The sequence below is a fragment of the Mus caroli genome, unplaced genomic scaffold (assembly GCF_978045245.1).
Source record: "Mus caroli unplaced genomic scaffold, Mus_caroli_1 scaffold_20, whole genome shotgun sequence".
Classification (NCBI taxonomy): Eukaryota; Metazoa; Chordata; class Mammalia; order Rodentia; family Muridae; genus Mus; species Mus caroli.
In genome coordinates, this window is record NW_028227275.1 from 8,204,520 (window position 1) to 8,213,729 (window position 9,210).

General features: G+C 46.2%; 1 long non-coding RNA gene across 2 annotated transcripts; it reads right to left on the reverse strand.

The window, feature by feature from the left end:
* Positions 1-1,015: 1,015 nt before the first annotated feature.
* Positions 1,016-9,001, reverse strand: LOC110285893 (uncharacterized). Of its 2 annotated transcripts, none has more exons than XR_002377092.2 (4): positions 8,900-9,001; positions 4,672-4,859; positions 3,855-3,938; positions 1,016-1,395 (listed from the first exon to the last, which is right to left on the reverse strand). It is a non-coding gene; the product is annotated as an uncharacterized LOC110285893 (long non-coding RNA). The 2 variants fall into 2 exon arrangements; XR_002377091.3 differs by lacking the exon at positions 8,900-9,001 and adding an exon at positions 8,402-8,871.
* Positions 9,002-9,210: the final 209 nt, after the last annotated feature.

Here is a 9,210-nt window from a genome sequence, read left to right on the forward strand (position 1 = left end):
ATCTTAAAAATTAGAGAGATTAACACTCTTTAAGCTAGATATTCATGCACGTATGGCCCAACCCCAGCCACCAGTTCATCACCACCTTCCCCCTGTGAGCATCCGATCCATAGCCCTCACATAAGTGGATTTTAAAAAAATCATAAACACCTGACTACTATCATACATACAATTAAAATTACTTATTCAGTATAAACCTGCTTGCAGTCATTTGTGGAATTTTCATCTTACAGAAAGTTCCGATGGTAAAAATCTAACATTCTCTGTAGTGTTACAAGAGCTGTGTGCCCCTCCTCCCTCCTGAGCTCCCTTCAAAGGCAGTGTGTGTGTGTGTGGGGGGGGGGGGCTCAGAATCAGATTCGCACAAGTTCTTTCAAGTACTTGGGGCTGAACTCATATGTCAAAACCTCCCTGGCTTTGGCATTGGGGTTGGCTTCTCCATGACTGTTGACTTTGGTCTGGATGTTTACCCATTCATTTTTCAGACCTCCAGTCGATTGTTTATCTTGGCCATCCTTTTTCCAGCCTGGGACTTCCCACACCCTGCCATCTGGCACCCTCTCTGGTTTCATTCCCACAGTCCTAGCTCAGAACAGAAACCTCAGCGGAAACTCAGATGTAGCAAAAAGCCCCCAAGGACTGTGCCCCTGGTTCAGTGCCCCCGTCCTTCACTGGGAGAGAAGGAAGTGGGAGGAACTTTTGGAACGTTTTGGAGGTTTTAATACCAAAATTTTTATTCGATGGATAGGCCGATTCTCAGTATGTCAGTGCCCTGGTAAATGTGTCTCATGTTAAGTTTGAAAATAATATGCCATCACAGATACCAAATGCCAGAATATACCCAGTATCTCCCTTTTGTTCTTTTTGCCTTTCAATTTGATGGCTGAAATTTCAGCTTATATCTTAGACCTGAAATTGCTTTAGTCAAGATTACAACAACAACAGCAAAAACCAACCAAACAAAAACCAACCAATCAACCAAACACCCCAAAATCAAACTGTGAGAACGGAAGGTTTTATTTGAATTCTGGCGATGACGATTTCTTGAGTTAAACCGGTGCAGACAGAAGCGACAAATCACATCCTGCTCACCATATCTGAAGAAAGCGCTCTGCTTTCTTCTGTCCTAGCAGTCTCCCGTGTGCTTGAATGTTAAATGTCCCCCACAGGCTCATGTTGGAACAGCTGGTCCCCAGCTGGTGGCGCTCTTTTGGAAGCGTTCGTAGCCATTAGGAAGCAGAACTCCTCTGGAGAAAGCAGGCCACTGAGGAAGGCTTGAAGGTTTTATGGCCTGGCTGTGTTTCCTGTCTACTCTCTGCTTGCTGACTGTGGAGATGATATTGACAACTGCCTCGCATCTGCGGCCATGATTTCCCTGCTGTGATGGACTGCACCCTGCAAAGCGCAAGACAAAATTAACGTTTCCCTCCTGGTATTGCCTCATATCAGGTCACAGCCAGCAGAAAGGTAACTAAGAAATCCCCTGCATGCCAAGCTTGTTGACCTTTGACGGCTAGACTAACCACTCAAGCCAAAGAGGCTGTCTCGGTTTTCACAAGAGCCTTGTCCTCTACATTGCCACCGCCACTATCGCTATGGTTGCCTGAGGATTTAGTGTGCGCTGAACACTACGACAGGCCCAGAGTATACCCCCCACATTTAATCTTTACCCGTAATTCCAGGAGGAAAAAGCTATTATCACCATCATTTTATAAATTAGGAGAGAGCATGCAAAACCTAATGTCTGAGCTGGAGAGATGGCTCCGTGGTCGTTAAGAGAATATACCACCTTCCAGAAGGTCTGAGTTCAATTCCTAATACCCACATCGGATGCCTCACAATTGTCTGTAACTCCAGTTCCATGGGAATCCAATGTCTCTGCTTATACTCACGAGTACATAGCAACAAACAGACACCCAAACCCAAACCAAACAAACAAACAACTCCCCCCACCCCCTGAATCAAAAAGCCAACCAAACAAAAATCCCAAGGTCATAGGGATAGTTAGTGACTTTGCTGGGCCATATGTCTCAAAGTGCCTCACGCTGACCTTAAACTATGCTACCTGCCACCCACAACAGGTGGCTCAAAACCACCTGCAATTATATTTCCGGGGACCCAGCACTCTCCTCTGGCTTCCATGGTCACCTACAAACATGTAACATATAACACACCTTCTGCTGGCATCCTGCATACGTCTAATATATACTTATACAGAGAAACACACATACACACAAACCAAAAATAAAGTAAATCTTAAAAAACCAGTCTTGTCCTGTCTTGCTTTGCCAACAGCAGGTTCATGTTCATGATAGCTTTGCTTGTTTGAACTCTGACCTAATTGGTGTGAAGTGTTTATCGTGGTAGCTGTTTCGGGAATCTCAGCCATTATTGCTGTCGCTGTGGTCAGTTTTCATTTATGGTATCGTCCAGAACTGACTTCACCTGTATGCTGGTGAAAAATATCAGGTGGGAGTCTGGCCTGCCTGCTGCAGATTTATCAAATAAACACAAGACTCAACTCTTGAGACACAGGCCTCCGTTTTTTGTTGTTTATCTAAAATTCCAATTTGACAAGTCACCCTGTGCTCTATCCACCGCCTTAGACCAGGGACTTTGCAACCAGGAGAGACAAGCTTAGCACAATGGAGCAAGCACAGCTAAGGCCCCTTGTGAAGTCTTAGGGTGGCCATTGTCAGCATAGCTGCGGTTCTGAGCAGGGAGGGCCCAGGGGACCGGGCAACCAGAGTCTCAAAGAGGCTAGGAGACATCTCTTACGAAGGTGTACAAGGATGAGTGATCCTTTCAAAGGTGTCTCGGCAACTGCAAGGACTGATGGTAGCAGTGACAGAGCCAATGACTTCTATAGTGTCCTTAATGGAAACAACGTCACAAGACAGAGCAGACAGGAAGGAATGAAACCTCTTCAAGTCTGTGTGGAAGGCTAGGAAACCCGTATGAACTCTTTATAGCATCAACCACATTGGCTTACGTAGCCCAGTTCCTGAAAGGATATTGTACTTTGTCTCCAGGTAGAAGAAACAAAGCAACTCTAATTTCCTGAGAAGTGGATAAGCTGTGTTGATAAGGTGTGCTGAGAAATAAGAAATGTCTGCGTTTTTGTTGTAGGAAAGAAAACAAGTCTATAGCCAGGCTCAAGAGAGGCTGCCTTGGGACGAGGGCACGGTTTTTCCACTCCGCCACCATCCCGGCACCGAGCAGAGCATCACTCCATGCCTGTAGGTTTTAAGCACTGGGCATACCTGCCATATCTTAATTCTCACAGTGTTCGTAGTTTGCATGATGATTCTAATCATGCAAGAGAAAACAGTGTCTCCTCTGGTCACTTACAGCAGGCCAGCTAGCAAGCTGAGGGCTGGGATTCAGATCCAGGTGAGATTTCAAATCTCACTCAGAGATCCTTCTTCCACCATCCTGACTTGAGTTACTTTTCTGCCGGCCACTTTTTGCTTGGCCCGTTTGATTTAGAGTTTGAGACAGGGTTTCCGTGGCGCTCTGACTATCCAGGGACTCCATATGTGGACCAGGCAGGCCTCACGCTTGCTGTGACTCTCCTGCCTCTGCCTTCCCAGTGCTGGGATTAAGGATACGTGCCAGTGTACTTGGCTCTGCTTGATGACATTTATAAAGGAAATGCTCCTGCTATCCTCTGTTCAAGAGCTAGTGATGATCCCGGGCTCTCGGGTGGAGGATATATTCTGGCTACCAGGCTTCCAGCATGGGGATGGAGATGGGTCATGCTGTTCAGCATTTATATTTCCCACACCAGTCTAAGGCCCTTGGGAAGGCACCCCTCACCCATGCTCTATGTATCTTTCCTTCAAGAGCCTTACAGCATCACGCAGGTCTCTCAGATACTGGATTCAGTCTGGGTTAGTAGCCTTCACGGATCCACCTCTCCCTAGCAACTGGTGTCTCTATCAAAGAGAGGAGGGGGAAGGAAAACGCATATAATTAAAAGAACTTTCCAGGTGCAGAGAACAAAGTCCAGATGAACTAAACTACACTGGGGGAGGGGAAAGAGGGGAGACCCTGGCACTTGCAGAAGCTAGGAGGAGTGGGAAGAGGGAAAGCTGCTTCCAGCCACCAAGAGCTAAAGAGTGAAGTCAAAGGGCTGGAAAAACAACCCATTTAATTTATTGGGCTGTGTTTTTCCAGCAGCGGTGGGATGGAGCTGCGATTGCCTCCTGCAGGGATTTGTGACCTCATTCTTCCTCCCTCTCCCCTCCCAGCGCCAGCTACAGGGTTTTCCCCCTTGTGGCTGACAGATGGTTTTCGCAGGAAGTGCGAAATCCCAGGAATGAGTAGGGGTTCAGGTTTCAGACTCTGGGGAGACTCAGGTGAGCTACAAAGAATGGCCTTTGCTACCCATTAAACACAGAGTTGAAAATGCAGAGTGCAGTGACCCGCTTGGTCTGGAATGAGGTGATTAGTTCCCCAGAAACTCCCATCGGTTCCCCGGGCAACAACATCAATGTGCTGTTGATAGAAAAACCAGGAATAAGAAATTGGCTAAAATTACACATTTTTTTCTGCTTTTTTTTTCCCCCTCTCTTTTTAAGAGTTCCTTATCAACACCAATATAAAACAAAACAATTCTAAACAACACACACATTAAAACCGACCCTCCTTCTCCAGCCTCTGACTCACCCTTTGCTTTACAGTTACTGCTGGGTAAATATTGTTGCTCTTGAGTCGATAAGAAAGAGAAGGGTGGGTCAACCCTGGGTGGTGGGTGTGGCACACACACACCTGTGCTGGTGCTCAGGAGGCCGAAGCAAAGGGTGGAGAGTAGAAGGCATTCTGGACCACTGAGATGAGTTCAAGGCCAGCCTGACCTACGCAGTAAGACAGGTCAATAGTAAACAAACTCAATGAATAAGTAAACCCCATTCCTAGTTGTACAAAGTATAGGAAAATTTGTGACAGTTGTGGGATAATAGCCTTACCCTGAGTGGGTTAATCCTAGGGGTAAATGGGGCAGAATTTCTATAAGCAGTGGACCGGGAATTAGCATGAAATCTTTATGAAAAGCAGTTAGGGTTAAAAACTGCCTTAGGCTGTCTTGGCTCTGCTGAATTTCTGCACTGACTGAATACGGTCCTGGTTTCACGTGCTTATTTTTACCTTATTGGACTTTGGGCTGTGAGCATGCACGTGCCAAGCTAAAGGAGGATGGCCGGTATCCTGCTCTATCGAGTGCCACCTGCGTCTCTTGAGCAGAGTCTGCAACCTGCAGCCAGGCTGGTAGCTGGAAAACTCCAGTAATCCTCCTGCCTCTGTCTACCACTGCTAGGGTTACAGGTGACCACGAAGCCACACCTGGCTTTTTATGTGGGTTTGGGGGATTTGAACTTAGGTCCTTATGCTTGTTTATCAAATGTTCTTACCCCCTGAGCCGGCTACTCAGCTCAATAATGATTCATTGAGAGGGAAGGAAGTCGTGAGGTCGTCTTAAAAGTTTTATGTGCTGTGCTTTCTGATCTAAAAACCTCTTTCTCCTACCCTTCTCACCAAGGCAGATGGAAATTCCCTTGTTTAGCCTGAGAATACGAGGTTCAGAGCCAGACTGGTCCTCTCTGGTCTCCTCCTTGTCATATATCAGGTCAGTGTAAGAGGCCATTGCCTATAAGGAGCATCATTATCTTCAGCATCGATAAGAAAGACACAAAGCTGCATGGTCAGTTATGACGTAATGGTAATGTGCCATCAACTGTAGGGGACATCCCGATCTCAAAGACATTAAAATCTGCTGGACATGGTGGCTCAAGTCTTTAGTTCCAGCAGAGGCGGGCAGATCTCTGAGATCAAGGCCAGCCTGATCTACAGAGTGAGTTCCAGGACAGCCAGGGATACATAGAGAAACCCTGTCTCGAAATACAACTACAGAAAGATGTTAAAATCTGACAAACGAGATTTGTCTTCCCATGTGAATACTATGGTATTTGTGTAGGGACCTGAGTCTCTAGCTGAACCTCTCTTTGCTTCACCCTCCATTAAAAACTGGTAACAGTCGTGGGACCTGCCTCCTAAAGCCTTTGTGATGAGACAGTGAGCTAGGTCACGTCAAACACCCCAAACATTCTGCACGCAGCACATAAGTGTCCGGGCAACTGTTCACTACACCCTCGTCAATTCCACAGACACTTGCTCCGCTGAGGATACAGGTTTTCCTGGTTGCTATTCTTTCTGTGGTGAGGAGAACCGGGCAGTAACACCTATACATGGCAAAGCATGATTTCAGAGCAATAAGCACAGGGCGAATTGGAGGGTAGGAGTGGGTGGTGTAGATTGTCTTTTTGTGCCTTAGACTCTGATGATCTCTTCAACTACACCCTGGCTTCCACTGAAAGGCACCAGACTGGCCTGGCAATTGTTCTCTTGTGGAAAGAGTTTTTGCATTGATGATGCGCTAATGGATTATTATATTATTATTATTGCCAAGTTTTGTACTGCTCTAAGCATATCCTGGAAGCACCCCAGCCATAGGGGAATTCTGACCTCAGAGGCATGCTGGGAGTTGGGGGTGGGGTCAAGGCAAACAACACAAGCTGTGCACGGCCAGATGGTTCTGCACAGCAAACTCTGTTATTTCATTCACAGGAAATCAGAAATAAGCTGAGTCCACCATGTTGAACCCGAGAAATAAAAAAGTGAACAGCCCTGTCTTGGTGCCACCCAGTTTTTAAATAGATGGACAGAGGCACAACGGATTATTCCCAGAGCAATTGCTGGATGGATGTAGCCGGTTCAGAAACAACACAATAGGGCAAGGCTCTGGGTCCACATCTGCTTCCCAGTCTGTTGGAGACCTTTGAGTTCTGTTGTTGTGTTTAGCCCTCTACTATCGCTAACGTCCTCGTGAGGCTGTTGAAGAAATAAATATTGGGATGATGAGAATGTCATCTAGCTGGTACTCATTTAAAGGCACATGGTGCCTGTTTACAGCCAACCAAATCTGATCGAAGAAGCTGCAGGGGGGTTGGCACACTGGAGTTCTCCAGGCCCAGATACAGAGTTTGAAAAAAACTCAGAACTGCAGTTTAAATACTACAGCCTCTCTCTCTCTCTCTCTCTCTCTCTCTCTTTCTCTCTCTCTCCTACTGTTACTTCTCGTCCTTGTTCAGTATTAGATTCCCCATCTACAGAGTACCTTTCTAGCTCCAAGTCTCTGTAAATCAGTAACTTAGTAATCATTTAAATGTCACACAGTTTTCTGTCAGTCATCTGCACTGGGCTGAGTTGTGGTCACACTTGTTTAAACGCCTCTGTGAAGGCACTTTGTAGATACAGTACGTTGACTTTAAATTTAGATTCATTGACTTTAAATAAAGCAGTTTGGTTTTGCTGGTGATATTTTAAATTTTATTATTAATTATTATTATTATTATTATTATTATTATTATTATTATTTTCACCTAGTTAGCTGAAGTCCTTTAGAGCAAAGACTAAGATTTCTTGGAAAGGAAGGAACTCTGTCTAACACTTGAGAAACTCTGCTGGAGTTAAAAATCTAATTTGCTAGCTAACTCTTATCAGTTTCAGACCGAAGTCAGAAATGCCAGCTCTAACTTGAGTGTGCAGCTTGCTGGCCTGCACTGAGTATTTCAGGTCTGTCTGTCCTATAGCCGCAAACAAAAAAACCGACTCCCTCCCAGAAGCGGTTGTCTCATTTACGTAGTCCGTGAGCATTCTGCCTGACCCTCTCAGCATCTGACTTGCTTTTCTAATCTTGCCTCACGCTCAGCTCAATTCAGCCTTGTGTTTTTTCTCATAGAGGACCATAGCTTAAACTTTCTTTTTGCCTCTGGATGCTATTTATTTTCCCAAAGAAAACTTCCTCTGAGGTGCCTCTAACCTGAGATCCCATGGGTTGACCCAGAGGGGCTTTGATGGGTCTGATGAGCTTCATACAGGCATAGACAGCCACACACCCAGGGCTTCTGTGTTTCCCTACTTCATCTCTCAGAGCGTTCTTGCCCTACATACCTTAGCGAAGAAACTACATTCTTTACACGGCGTTCTCATGCTTTTACAAAGGGTTAAATCTCTTCTTCATGTCTCAGGGGACATTTAATTACAGGTGGATATGTTGGTTAATTAAAAGGGAGTGTGTATCATCTCCCTCTGCTTATTCAGAGGGCGATCTTTAAATGTAAGCATAGCCTCTCTGTCTCTGTCTCTGTCTCTCTCTGTCTCTCTCCCTCCCTCCCTCCCCCCACCCTTCTCTGTATGTGTACAGGGTAGGGGGTGAAGTTATTTCACAGAAAATGTTTGCTAAGCTCTTAGAGAATCATGAAAGGAAGCTGCCTGGCTAATGGCAGGAATTATTACAAACATAGGCATTCCTACTCTTGGCTCTCCTCTAAAAGGCTCTTACCATGGACGAGTGTTTGTAAGGAGCATCTCATAGGACGTCTGGAGCGCACAAGGACTTCAATGCATAGTCGGTCGAAATCTAAAGGGTTCTCCCTACAGTCTCCCGGTCTGTGGTGTGTTTAAGCTATTTGGGTATTTTCCTCTCTCTTGTTCACTCTAGTGGAATCAGGCTGAGCCTCTGTTATATAACACCACCAGCTCCTGCAGTAATGAGCAGCTTCTAAGGAGGAGGCACCAGGGGGACAAAGCCACCTGGCCTCTGCCAGCCCTCCATACCCTGCCAGTACACCTGCAGCGAGCTCCCAGGCCTTGGCCTAAAAGAGAGGCTGCTTATTATGTTTCATTGCGTGAGATGACAGTGCCTTTCCAGGACAGGCTGGACTAAAAAAAAAAAAAAAAAAATCTCTGCCTTTGTTTCTCTGGCCAAGTTTTATCCCGGGGACTTCGGGATCACCAAGCAGCTGCCTCTCTGAACCTGTGTCTCTTACTCTCGCCTCACCTGCTTTGGGAAACCTGATCAACTCAGAGACGTGAAATATTTAGAGCTGGCTCTCAGCCATCCGCGTCTCAGAAAAGCTTGCAGGCAAGTGTCACGTGTGGGTTGCACGTCCATCGCCTGCTGTTGCCAGGGGGCGGGGTTTCACGTAGAGCCCTTTGTGACGAGACGGGAAACCCCAGTTTAAGTGGAGAAGGACACGTATTGGATCAACTAAAGGAGAGGCTCGAGGCAGCTGGCTTCGGGTTCAGATGAGGTCACCAGGCTTCTCTTCAACTTTCTCTTTGCCTTCTGTGAGGTTGGCTTTCTTTATA